The sequence below is a fragment of the Fukomys damarensis genome, unplaced genomic scaffold, assembly GCF_012274545.1.
Source record: "Fukomys damarensis isolate Sample0158 unplaced genomic scaffold, DMR_v1.0_HiC HiC_scaffold_3, whole genome shotgun sequence".
In the NCBI taxonomy this organism is placed as follows: Eukaryota; Metazoa; Chordata; class Mammalia; order Rodentia; family Bathyergidae; genus Fukomys; species Fukomys damarensis.
The window spans coordinates 3,090,289-3,104,010 of record NW_022900915.1 but is presented as its reverse complement, the minus strand read 5'-3'; the positions used below and the strand labels follow the sequence as shown (position 1 = coordinate 3,104,010).

Genomic DNA, 13,722 nt, shown 5'->3' with positions numbered 1-13,722 from the left:
GGACAAGAGCAGTTTCTGTACTAGTGCGAGCTATGACGGTAGCTGCAGAATGTTTCACCAGAAGACAAGTAGTTTGCTCTGAATAGCCTTCGAAGTATCCAAATCTTTCCACACCTATTTCCTTTTGTTCCAGCGTCTCACTACGAATCTGTCTCAAAGCGTACAATAACAACTGTGCTGTGTCTGGATGTGTTTCTATTGAGAATTTTCTTCTGCCCAAAAACTAAACCGTATTCTAGGGCACAGATAGAGTGCATCCCAGTTCTTTGCGATGACATAACGAAGATGGCCTTCACTCGCAATTCCAATAGAATCCTTATTTCCATCTGGGAAGGGTCTGCTAGTCTCCTCATCAGTTATGGTCTCACCACAACACTCTGCCAACAGTGTCGTAGAATTCTTCTGGCTTGCCCCTCCAAATTCTTTTAACTTCTGCCTATTACTCATCTCCAAAAACTCATCTGTATGTTTAGTTGTACATCATTAGCCACAGCCTCACTTCTTAGTACCTATTTTCTATGCTAGTCCATTTTCTGTTGCTAATAAGACAGTGCCAAAGGCTAGGTATAAAGAAAGTGAATGTATTTTAGCCCAAGATCAGATCTAATGTTGAGGGATACACCTAATTATGGCCTTCTTACTGGCAGAGTCCAAAGCAGCTGAAGATATTGTGTCAAGAGAGACAGAGAACGGCCAGGGATTTAGCTCAGTGGCACTGCACCTGCCTTGCAAGTGCAAGGTCCTGAGTTCGATTCCCTGTACATTGAGGGGTGGGGGAGAGAAGGAATATGTACATGGATGGATATGTGTGTATGTAGATATACATTTCTTCTGCCTGTCCCTGTATTTCTGTCCCTGTCTCCCTCTCCTTTTAAAGTCACCAGCATTCAGTAATGGAGGCGCCATCTTGATAACCTCATCTAATCACCACCAAGGCCCTAACATTAAACAGTGTAGTCAGATTAAATTTCTACTCTAATACCTCACAATGGGGCTTCAACTCTAATATAACTCAAGGAAAGACAGAATGTATTCAAATCATAGCCACGTACATCTATGAATTAGAAATAGCAATAATATGTACTTCATAAATACTCTGCAAAAATTCACTAAGTTAATAAATTGAAAAGGCTCACAACTGTGCCTTTGACAATATAATCGCCATATAATTGTTTCTGTCCTGGAATATATCTATCTTTAGAGATGGGACCTTCAAAGGACATTTGAGTAGAAAGTTCATTCATATGACTAGTGTCCATTAATAGTAAGAAATTAGGACACAGACACAGAGGAAAGACCCCACTTGAAGGCAGAGGAGCAGACAGGCGCCTACAAGCCACAGCGAAGAGGCCTGTACAGAGCAGTCCAACAACACCCCGATCTAGATGTCTGGCCTCCAGAGCCTTAAGATAACAAGTATCTGTTTAAGCCATTTAGTCTGTGGCACATTTTTATGTCAGCCTTAGGAAACTGACATAACTGAACTTTAAAAGTTGAAGTTTCTAAAAACAACCCCAAAAGTTGGAATATTTAATAAAATTTCTTGTTTGAGGGCCGTATTGAAAAGCTAAAATGTCTAGTAACAGCGGACTCCCCATAGCTACACAGAAACACTGGGTGGGAATTAAATAATAATCCCTCTTTAGAGAGGGAATGGATTGTTCAGTGGGTCACAGGGCCACCCTGGTGCATTTTCTCTTCCAGTCTTCCGCACACATTTATGTCATTCACTTCCCCACTGGTATTGACAGCCCTTAATCTAATCGTCTAGCAGCTCATTTGGAGGGGCATTTTATTCTAGTTATTCCTCCAGATTTAGCTGGCCAGTCTCTGGCACAGATTAAGGCTCTCCTACTCTTACTGCCTTAGAAAACTTTCCTAGGGATGGCACACATCAGCAGCAGCCTGAGGTTGCTCATAAGTAGTTAGCTCTGTGACTCTACTTGTTTCTCTTTTACTCAGGAACCTGATCAGAATGCAAAAGCCAAAAGTGCAATTATGAAGAATGCTTTAAATATCAGCAATTAAATACAAATTTCTCAAAATAAATAAAAATTAAAAAGTACAAATTTCTCCATGTACTTTTGTGTGTGTTGTAAGCCCATGTTTGATAATCGCTTTCAGAGGGATAGAAAATATTTTCAATTTTGAGAGAAATTTGAATATCATGATGTCATATCGTTCATTTTCTTGATTCTGACAGGGAACTCACTCACTTTTCTTTGCACAGCACATTGTTACCTCATTGATAAAAGCAACGTCGTGTCTAAAATGCCAGTGGAAGGCCCTGTCGGGTGTGGCCACCAGTGGAGCTCTGCAGGAACCCGCGCTGAGCACTCTGTAAAGAGGATGGCGTCTGCTGGGAGGATTCTCTTTTCACGGATTGCAACTCCCATTAGAAGTATGGTTGGTGTGTGCTGCAGGCTAGGCAAAGAAATACTGTCAGCTTTCTAATAACAAGCTGTAAGCACTTGCCAGTCAGAGGGAGGGAGGGAGAAAAAGGAGCAGAACCAAAATTATTTCAGAAGACAGATTCCAAAGTCTTCTAAAGTTAGTACTGCCTAATTAATGATTCCGACAAGTGCAGGCAAAAGCATGAAGTCTGCAAATGCCCAGTAATGAGGGCTAGATAGATACACCCCACTTTCCATGTATGTTCATAGGTCTGGCTGTGAGATGTAATTGAGGTAAATGGGTTTTCCTACTTATTCCTTATTCTTTAATTCAATGCTGAGAGTATTTGGCTCTTCAACTTTCTTACCTCAAAGAACCTCAATTAAATACAGCAAATCTCATACCTGGTGATGTCGCTACTAGAATGCATGACCTAGAAACCCTTGAAGGGCATTTACAGGAGGGGGCACAGCCACACCTCACAATCCCTTCACGTTCCACGTTCTTCTCTTTGCAGTTACAGCTGAGGGGCCTGGTGGGGTGGAGCAGGAAGGGTGGCTCGTTTTCAACTCCTCCCGCTTGGGCTTTCCCATTCTTTTCTTTCTTTCTTTTTTTAATATTCAAATCCAAATCATTTTTTAAAGTACCATGACCTTTCCATGAAAGCAGCCAATAAGATAGGATCTTAAAAAGGCAGACTTCAGGACAAGGAATTTTTTTCCCCCTTGGGCTTTGTTTTTCCGTCTTGAATTAATCACAGCTGTCTTTCACTAGCAAAGGTTGTTTTTATCTACCGTACCTTAAATTAAAAACAACAACAACAAAGGGAGCAATCGGATGGCCTTCAAACTCCATAACCTTCCACAGAAAAGAGAGAAGCATTCGCTCCACGCTGCTAAGAATGCAGCTTCTAATTCGCTCTTCCTGTTGTTTACATGAACTTTCCTTCGCATTTCCTTATGGAAAGATGCCCGTGGCTGACCCGGGAGTACTGGTGAATTTCTCCATCAAGTGAGTATTGATGAGCTGCAAAGTTCAGTGAACAGGAAAATTCTGCTCCTTTTATTGCCAGTGTGACAGGTTACTTTATTACCATGCCTTTCACAGCAATTTAACAGTTACCCTGGTAACGGATTCAGTGAGGTAATGGGATCACAGGCATCCGCGGAGGCAGGCCGGCCGCCCTAACAGCCATCTGCCGGCTGCCACGGCACAGCCCGGAGGAGCCCGATAGCCACGGGGCCTGCATGGCGATGAGCAGGTGAAACCGCAGGCCGGCCCTGTTTAGCTGCACTCTGGTGATTTGTCTTTCTAATTCTATTGAAATAATAATCAGGATTTGTTTCTGATTAATTAACTAACCTTTTGGTAAAAAGATTAGATAACGAAATTGCTGCCTATTCAGAGATAATGAGATTTTTATTACTCTGTCAAAAGAAAGAAGTACATTTATGTGTCACCAGGCACTGTGTCAAGAAGGGGGAAAAAAGAAAAGATTTAAGTCTTCGTCCGATGTGCATATTCCTCACCAGACAAGGGTGTGCTGAATTCTGCAGGAACTCCCCAGTCTTGCTGTAAGCCATTAGGAGGAGTTTTTAAAATAGCAAACAAAGTAATAAACACATCTAGACCAATAGGCTTTTGAGGAGGGTGCTAATTTGTTTTAAAATGTCTCCTAATGGAGGAGAGCCGCTTGGGAGTCTGGGGAACTTTCCCAGGCTGTGTGGGTGTATTTATGTAAGTGTGAGAGTGTGAAGAAAGCAGTAAAGTCTCTGCGAGGCTCTCGAATGACAGATTCAGACAGCCTGCTTTTCCCCTAAGTCTCCGCTCGCACTGCATTTGTCTTCTAGCCCGAGTTGTACTTGGACCATGGGAAGAGGAAATCATCAGAGCTTAGCGGGGTGGGAGGTCACCTGTGACTGGCACAGGTAGGCTGCCTGAGGGATGAATCACTCTAACTGGCCGAGTGAAAGGAGGAGAGGTCGTTCTCCAGTTTCACTCCCAAGACGCACAGCCGGGGGATTGAACCTTTTCTCTTAAGAAGTCACAGTTCAGTCCTTCGTTAGGGAGGAATTTCATTTTCACTCCTCCGTGCTTCTTCAATGCTGTGATTTAAAAAAAAAATTAGATATATATATATCAACCCCAGTGGGGAAGAACACTTTCCTTGGATAAAGAGAGGCTCAACCAGCCCAACAGGCTGTGTGCGAGCCAGGCAGCCTCGCAGGGAACAAAGCGTGATGTGTTTCCAAATAAAATTTCGCAGAGCTCCAATATTGTTTTAATTACTCCAACCTGAGGAGGAAACACAGAACGTGTCTCTTCCTGCAGTGCAAGAAAACGGAGGCGGAGGAGGGAGGGCTGGGGCTGGACTGAGACCCAGCTGAGCATTTTGTTCCCGTGTATTTGTGTCACTGCCTTTTCAGAGTCCATGAGACACTTATGTTTCTGGTGACATCCTGTGGCCTTGGCTGCCTCAGTGTGCACACGAACATGAAAAGACTTCAAGTTCTAAAAATGGAAGTTTCTGTGCTGAATTTCATATGGTCTGCAGACGAGTTGAAACAGACAAAAAAAAAAAAATGCAAAGAGGATCAGATGTGAACATTCCAGAGCCAGCTTTTCTGTCCTGGGGTTCCTACTCTCCAGTCCCGTTTTATTCTCACCCCTCCTGTACCTTCCATTGTCAGCTAACAAGCTCCATTTCTGATAACAGATGCTTGACAAAAAAAGAGAAATAAGACATTAAAGAAAGAAGGCTGGGGGTGGGGATTGCTGAGCGTTCCTTGCCAACAGCTCTTTAGGGGAACTCGCTGTCCTTGGCTCAGAACCAAAGCAAGGGAGAAAACTGGGCGGGCGAGGAGCTTTGGTCTTCAAACTCCCCGGGAAATGTAGGGTTAATATTAGCAATTATTATTAAAATTAGCCAATGTTATTAAATGATCTTTGTATAGAGGAGTAAGTATAGCTTTCCCTTTGGCAGACAATGACATCTGCTGTTCTACATTTTCATGAAATGACTATACTTAACAAAAACATTACTTCACTTTCATGGTATTTCTTTTGTGCCTAGGAGCAACCCTGTAATTGTTCACTTCAATTACAACATTACTATTTTAAACTGAAACCCATTTTATCTGCATGCCAGCTTTTTATTTGTTTTACCAACTATATCTATTTCCATTACTGCAAGGCTGATGGTTTGTCTCAAGAGGAAATCAAATCCATTAATTCAGAAATTTCAAGCCCGACTAGACTAGCTCTGCCATAAGCAGCATTTCTTATGCTAATAGCAAATGTGCTGAAACTGAAAGGAACTGACAGGGCCCTGCTTTTTATCATAACTTAAGCATTTATGTAAGAAGGCAAATCTAATAGTAGGAAACTGTAAGTGTTATTACGTATAATTCACTTTCCTGAGCTCTGGACAGGGCTCTGGTCTGTGTAGCCCTGCTTTCAATCAGGCTGCCAGGAGACTTTAACTCACCTGATTTTTCCTATTTAGCCAACATATTGGTTTACCACAGATACATCTAGCATCATGTGTGTTTTATTCTCAACATTTCCCCCATCCCCTGAAAGACAGACTTAGGTCAATGTAGAAGGATGAAACTTATTCTGTATTCAAGTGGTGTCTGAAACTTATTCCCGTACCAGCTCTAGACTGAGAAAAACCTGGCCCCTTCTGTTTCATTTTTAATGTACTCTGTTTGGGTCCTATCACATGGTGTGTGTTCAGTTAGATAGCTTGACTTGATAAAATCTGACTCTGACCCAGAGAGAGAGAGAGAGAGCGATTGCTCCTGACTCTTGCATAAGCTTGTGCAGGCACTGTGACCCATTTATGTCAATGGCAAAGTGTAAGAGATTCCTATCACAGAACCACATCATCTTCTGGGATCTAAAAATACAGAAAGCACTCAAGGATCCTGGTCTTCCTTTGTCAGGGCTGTAAATCCATCCTCATTGGGAGCTCTTATGCACCAGCCGTCACCAATAAGCTTTGGAGAAGTAGACAAGGCTTTTAGGAATTGCTGAACCATGAAGTTGACCTGCTTAGGGTTTTGTTGTAGGCTATTAAATCCAGGCTGGCCGTTTTAAGATGATTCTGCATTCTTTTTCCCTTGCCCTGGTTAAGCCACTCTACCCTCAGCTCATTATTTGGCTGATTTAAAAAAAAAAATCAGAATGGAGCGACCTGCTGTCTAAGGATCCTACCTTCACACATCAACTTAATGAGTGACTTATACCGATGTACTTTATGGGGCTCAAGCAACTTGACACTAATTTTGCAGCTAAGAAAAGATTTGCTAACTGTACACACTGCTCTGTTTTTGTTGGCTTGGGCACCATGACTCCTTTCTCCAAAAACAAACTCTAAATCTTTTGTAAACATGCATGATTTGGTTAACACATTGTAAATGGATCCCAGTTGTGCAGCACAAGCACTCTTCACTATTGTGTAAACAATTATTCACTGAAAGGCTTGCTTTAAATTGTAAATGAATATAGTTCAGCTGTAATGTTGCTCTCAGATTTACCCAGTGGTATAAATCCGGTCATTTATTTCTTGCTCTCTGCCTATTACTAACCAGTTAGAAATGTGCTGATTATTTGCACAAGCCTTTCACACTGTGGGCACAGTTAAATTGCTGTTTTATTTTTCCTGTGTTCGATGAGTGTTAACAAGAGCACCATTTGAGGAAACCCAAACCAAATATGGCTCTTTAATTGGGATTGGGGGTGTTTGGGAAAAGCCACCTGGTGTGTAATTCTACTGTTTAATGTTTGAAAGTTCATCTACCTCACCATAGGACTTAGAGCAATATTAATTAAGGAGAGTTGACAACATTTTAGGGCCTTGCCCAGCCAACCTGAATAGTTTGCAATGTGGTGCATTCAGTAATCTGGCTACAGATTCTTTGATAAAGTAATTTCCAGCTCTCTCTAACATCTCTGCCAAACAGCTCCACTTTGGGATTGAGCAACTTCACATTTAGAAAGCTTCCTTTGTAGGAGAAAACCCCGCAGTGAGCTCATCGGTCCCCTGACTTCTCCTCGTTGTGAGGTTACGTCTGGTGGCTGAGGACAGTGTAGCCAGCTCAGAGAACTTGTCCCTTTGCCCCTCCCCTCAAGACTCAAACCCTCATTTCTAAACTTTCCCCGCTTCTTGCAGTTAAAGAGCGTTTCTGCTGTGTGGTGATCAGCAAAGCATTGGAGGGCTGGGGATGTAGCTCAGGGGCGCTACACCTGCCTTGCAAGCTCAAGGTCCTGAGTTTCCACACACAGTGGGGAAAAAAATGGTGAAACAAAGCTTTGGACATGTTATGATCTCTCTGCTATGAACGAGAGCAAGTGCTGTAGCTCTGTCTAGCTTCGCTGATAGAATCAGAGCTGTATGTGCAGTGATGTGGGTACTGCTACCCTCAATCAAGCCTAGCACGATGGAAGAATCCCTAGATTCTAGCCTTTGGACCTCCCCTCCTTTGAACATCCGCTTAACCTGTGTGCCTTACCTATCACGTGACACGTTTGGGTAGCATGACCATTACTCTTCCTCCCGAAACTAAAATTCTGCTATGCCCGTGGTGCCGAGAGTGCTAGCTGCTGCTCTGTATCCGTGATTCAACATAGAAAAAAAATTCAGTAGTCAAGACTTAGGTATTTAGCAATCAAAAGCACCAGTTCTTTATTTCTGTATTAAATATTACTTTTAAATAGAGACTAATTTTTTTTTAGTATACAGATTTTTCTTTATTCTTTCTTATTGGTACATAATACACAATGAGCACATTAGTCATAAGGAATTTTTACCTGCACATAATATATCTCACTTCTTTTTTTCCTCATACCCATGTCTTCCCTCAACCCCTCTTCCTCTCTTTATTTACAAAAGCAAAAGCACTGTTTCCATTTTTTCCTTTTATCCTCTTTTTTGTCCTGTCCCTTCCTTGCTTTCTCTCTCCCCCTCATTTATTTCCCTTCTTATTTGAACATTTTATTCCCTTTTCCCAATATTTATTATACATTTTGGTCCTTATTTACCATTTTGGTCTCTTCCACCAGATTAAAAAATGCAATATACAAATGTGTGTCTGATTTATTTCACTTAAGAGTAGGGTCTCAAGGAGCATCCAATTAGCTATAAATGTCTCAAACTTATTCTTTTTTAAGGCAGACTAGTACTTCCTTGCATATAAAAACCACATGTCCTTCATCCATTCATCCATTGATGGGAATCTGGACTATTTCTAATATTTAGCGACTAGAAACTGTGCCACTATAAACATGGGTGTGCACATATCACTGTGTAAGATGCTTTTAATTCTTTCAGGAAAATACCAAGAAGGGGAATAGCTGAGTCAAGTGGAACCTCTACTTTCAAATTTTTGAGGAACCACCACATTGATTTCCACAGTGGTTGCACCAGTCTACACTCCCACCAAGAGTGGAGAAGGATTACTTTTTCTCCACAGCCCCACAAGCATTTGTTACTGGCTGATTTCTTTTGTCTTTCTTTCTCTTTTTTACATTGTTTTTCGATGGTTTATCTCCTCAGTCTTTGCCCAAAGGATTGAAAAGATGTAGAAATGTGCAGGCGCAGACACAAGGTCCCACCTCTTCTCCAATTTTGTGAGAGGCACTGGGCATCATGCGACATAACCCTATGCTTCCCTACACCACCTGGACAGAGCCTGGGGAGAGTGATTTCCAGGATATCCATGTTGGTTGATTTCTTGAAAATAGCCATTCCTTCTGGAGTGAGATGGAATCTCAGAATTGTTTAAATCTGCATCTCTCCAATTACCAAAGATGTGGAACATTTTCAATATATTTATTTGTCATTTGTACTTTTCACCTGAAAGATGTCTATTTATTTCAGATGCCCACTTTGGACTTGGATCTTTAAATTTGGGAGATCTGATGCTTTTGAGGTCTTTCTAGATAGTAGTCTGAGGAACAACTGGCAAAATTTCACCCCACATTGTGGGCTGTCTTCTTTACTCTGTTGGTGGTTTCTTTTGCTGTCCAAAAGCTTTTTAGTACGGTGAGGTCCCAGCTGTCAATTCTTTGCCATATTTCCTATTTGTTCATAAAGTCACTGCCTACTCCTGTGTCTTCAAGAGTTCTACCTATGCTACATTCCACCAGATTTAGTGTTTCTATTTTAATATTTAGATCTTTGATTCAATTTGATATTAGTTTAGTGGATTGTGAGAGATATGAGGTAGGTTTAATCTTCAGCCTGTGGAAGACCAATTTTTCTAGCACCACTTAATAAAGAGGCTGTCTTTATTCCAGTAAAGGCATTTGTCTCCTTTGTCAAAGATAAGGTGACTGAATGAGTTTGAAGTTGTCTTGGCAACTTCTAATCTGTTCCATTGACTCTAGGGTCTGTTTCTTTTTGTTTTGTTTTTTGTTTGTGTTTGTTTTGTGTTACTTTGTTTTTGTGGGCACAGGGGCTTTGTAGTATAATTTCAAGTCAGGCATTGTGATGCCTCCTGCCTTGTCTTTGTTGCCCAGTATTGCTTTTGCTATTCTAGGTCTCTTCTGGTTCCAGTGAATTTTAGGATCTTTCCCTAATTCTGTGAGATATACCATTAGAATTTTGATTGGAATTGCATTGTCTGTATAATAATTTTGGAAGAATGGCCATTTTCATTATATTGATTCTCCCTATCTAAGAACAAGGAATATATTTCCATTTTCTGATATCTCTTCAATCTCCTTTTTCAGATTAGTGTGGTTTTCAATGTAAAGGTCTTTTCCTTCATTAGATTGATTTGTAGGTATTTCATTATTTTTATGCTATTGTGAAAAGTGTTGTTTCTCTAATTTCTCTCTCAATTTGTTATTTCTGTACAGGAATCTTAGTGATTTTTTTTAGCATTGACATTGAATCTAGCTATGGTTATTTAGTTACTAAATCAGGAATTCTTTTGGTGGAATTCTGGGATCTTCTATATAGAGAGTATCATGTCACCCACATGTAATGATAATTTAACTTCTTCCTTTCCTAGCCTTATATCTTTTGTTTTGGTTTCTTGTCTAATTGCTCTGGCTAATGTTTCAAGAACTATAGTAAAATAGAGTACTGGTAGTGAACATCCTTATCTTGTTCCTAATTTTAGAATGAAAATTCTCAGTTTTCCACCATTTAGTATGATGTTTTCTGTTAGTTTGTCATAGATGGCTTTTATCAGATTGAGATAAAGACCATCTATTCCGATTTTCTATAGGGTTTTTATTATGAATGGATGTTGAACTTTATCAAATGCTTTTTCTGCATCTATTGAGCTGATTGTGCTTGTTGTCCTTGGGTATGTTACTATGATGTATTACATTTATTGATTTGCATATGTCAAACCATTCCCTGCATCCCTTTGATGAATCTTACTTTGTCATGATATATAATCTTCTTGATGATTTGCTTCATTCTGTTTTCCAGTATCTTATTGAGGATTTTTGCATCTATGTTCATTAGGGAGATTGGCCTATAGTTCTCTTTTTTGTTTGGAATGCTTCTCTGATTTTGTTATAAGGGTGATGCTTGCTTCCAGGCACAAATTTGGAAGTACTACTTCCCTTTCACTTTCATTAAAGAGTTTAAGATGTAGTGGCATTAGATATTCTCTAAATTTCTTACAAGATCCCAATGAGATAAGTAACAATGAGAAATAGGAAGAAAAGGTCTAAATGTATAGGGAGAGTGGGAAAGGTAGGGGAAAGGGAATAAGGGAAAAAAATGGAAATAAAGTGTTTGTAAATGGGAAGGGGAGGAGGCGGTGAAGGGAGGGCAGGGACAAGGGGCAAAAATGAGAACCAAGACCTGTCATGTAAAGGTACAAGATCCCCATAATGAATGTAACTGTACTGCATACCTAAAATGTACCGATAAACTCAATAAAAAGAAAAAAATAAATTTCTTGTAGAATTCAGCAGTAAATATATCAGGGCCTGGGCTTTTCTTTGTTGGCATATTTTTAATTACATCTTCAATTTCATTAACTGATGCTGGTCTATTTAGAATATTTCTATCTTCTTGATTCAGCTTTGGTAATTCATCTGTATCCAGGAACCTGTCCATTTCTTCTGTGTTTTACATCTTATTAGAGGTTCTTTAAATAGATATTGGTGATCTGGATTTCTGTAGGATTTGTTGTGATTTCACCTTTTTCTTTCTTAATTACATGGATTTGAGTCTTTTCTTCCCATTTTTTTGATAAGGTTGGCTAAGGGTTTGTCAATTTTATTTGACCTTTTAAAGAACCAACTCTTCAATTCATTGATTCTTTGTATCATTTTCTTACTCTCCATTGTGCTAATTTCTCCTCTGATCTTTACAATTTCCTTGCTTGTATGAGCTTTGGGCTTGACTTGCTCTTCTTTTTCTAGAAGCTTAAGGTTCAAACATTAGGTTGTTTGCATTCACTCTGTTTTTCTGATATGGAATTCACTGCTGTAAATTTCCCTCATGTGACTGCTTTCATATTAAAAAAGAAATCTATAGTTGCCTTGTTACTTCAAATTTTGTAGTTAATGTAGAGTAGATATATGTCTTTTAGTGTCTATGTTTTGTGGCGTAAATGACCATAATGATAGTCACATAAACAGTACATTTCTTACCTGCATGTTTTGTAGTTATACAATCTCCAATCTGTGTAATGTACTTTCATCTACAGTGATCAGAATTCATTCTACCTGTTTCTAACTGGCAAACTAGTTTCTTCCTTACATACTGTTTGCTCAGATAGTTCTGTGTTATATGTTAAATTCAATTTAGGTGGAAGAATGAAAGTAATGTGCACATAAGTCTACACCTGTGAAAGTATTGACAGACCACCTTTTTTTGTAGTTTCCTCTGAAATTTTACCTTCCCTAGATACAGAGGCAAGTTATCCCCTATGACGAATTGTGATCAAAAGTTTTGAGTACAAAAAGCCCATTTAAGAATGATTATTATCAACTTTGATAAAAACAGGATTTATTCAATTCTTTTATTCTTTTAAACAGTTTAATAGCTAAGGAACAGTTGTACCCCTGTAGCCCTTCTATTACTCATACGTGTATTCTGCATTCATTTCCTTAGACCAAATGGAAATGTTTTTGAATTATATATATTTTCATATTTTAAAATCCTGCATTTTTAAAAATTGTAGTTTTTTATAGTCCTGATAGTTGCCTTATTATAAACGTCAATGCTAGACTAAACCAAAGCATTAGCAATGTGCCCTCTCATCGGCTCTCCCGTCTGCCAAGTCTCTCATCCCAGGCCTCTGAGAAAAGTCAGTAAGTCGCCTGCCACTGCTGTATCTTTTTCTCTGCCCTCTTCTGACCTCACTGTGTGAACCACTGTGCTGTGATGACTTTACATTCCACTTTCTACTTTGTAACATAATGTCTGGGAATGCTCAGGATAAAAAGAAATACTTATTCAGGCCAAATGTGTAGACTACTGATAAAATCAATTCCGAGCTGAAAGGTGTGTAGAGCTGCTAACCCTGGAATTGTTAGAAACATAACAAGGATGAGTAAGTGTTTCTGGCCTTTACTAAGGTCATTTAGGCAAAGATAGACTCAGCTGGACTAATTCTTGCTACCAAATTTAAACTTTCATGCTTAATACACTGAATGGCCACCTATGTACCTAAAAGAGTTTGAGAACGTTTTTACAATTGTATAGTGAATGAGTTAAACACTTTCTGATGGTCTAACTATGCCTGAGCTGACAATGTCATGCTCTTGTCAATTAGCCAATGTGACCTAGTTGAAAATTATTCTGAGCATTTTTTCCATTTGCCTTGATATGTATCTTAGAAGATGTGCTGGTATCTAAAGGACCACTATGATAAAGGTTTTGTCAACCAACCATGGTGTCACACACTTGTAATCCTAGCACTTTGAGAGGCTGAGAATCACAAGTTTGGGCCTAGCTTGGGCAACTTGGTGTCTCAAAATTAAAAAGTAAAACAAGGGCTATGGATATATCTCAGTGCAAAAGCCTTGTGTTCAATCCCTAGTGGCACAAAATAATACTGTAACAGTAATAATGAAGGTTAGGTAGCCTTGGTTAATACCTTCCTCTACCATTATTTAAACTCTAAATTCTTTAGGGATAAGAAACCTTTCTTCCCAATCTGAGTACTTAGCACAGTAGCTCATTTTTACTAAGTATATGCAATACATGCTTACTGACTTAAATAATTACAGTGTCTTTATGGTGATAGAGGCCCAAGTCATATATAAACCACCAGTTCACACAGGTAGGAAAATATACATTACTCTTTATGAAGTGTTCTGTTTGTGAATTCACTTCAGAGGCAGAAA

The 13,722-nt window shown here is 39.5% G+C and overlaps 1 long non-coding RNA gene and 1 other non-coding gene across 2 annotated transcripts in view; one reads left to right on the top strand and one right to left on the bottom strand.

Moving 5' to 3' along the window:
- Positions 1-3,555: 3,555 nt before the first annotated feature.
- The window catches only part of LOC117287049, a 78,323-nt gene continuing 68,156 nt past the window's right edge, over positions 3,556-13,722 (top strand). Inside the window, exon 1 of the long non-coding RNA XR_004518223.1 lies at positions 3,556-3,692. This is a non-coding gene — a long non-coding RNA (uncharacterized LOC117287049). The remainder of the gene's footprint in view (positions 3,693-13,722) is intronic.
- LOC117287527 lies at positions 8,925-9,123 on the bottom strand. The gene has a single exon (XR_004518811.1). It is a non-coding gene; the product is annotated as a small nucleolar RNA SNORA73 family (small nucleolar RNA).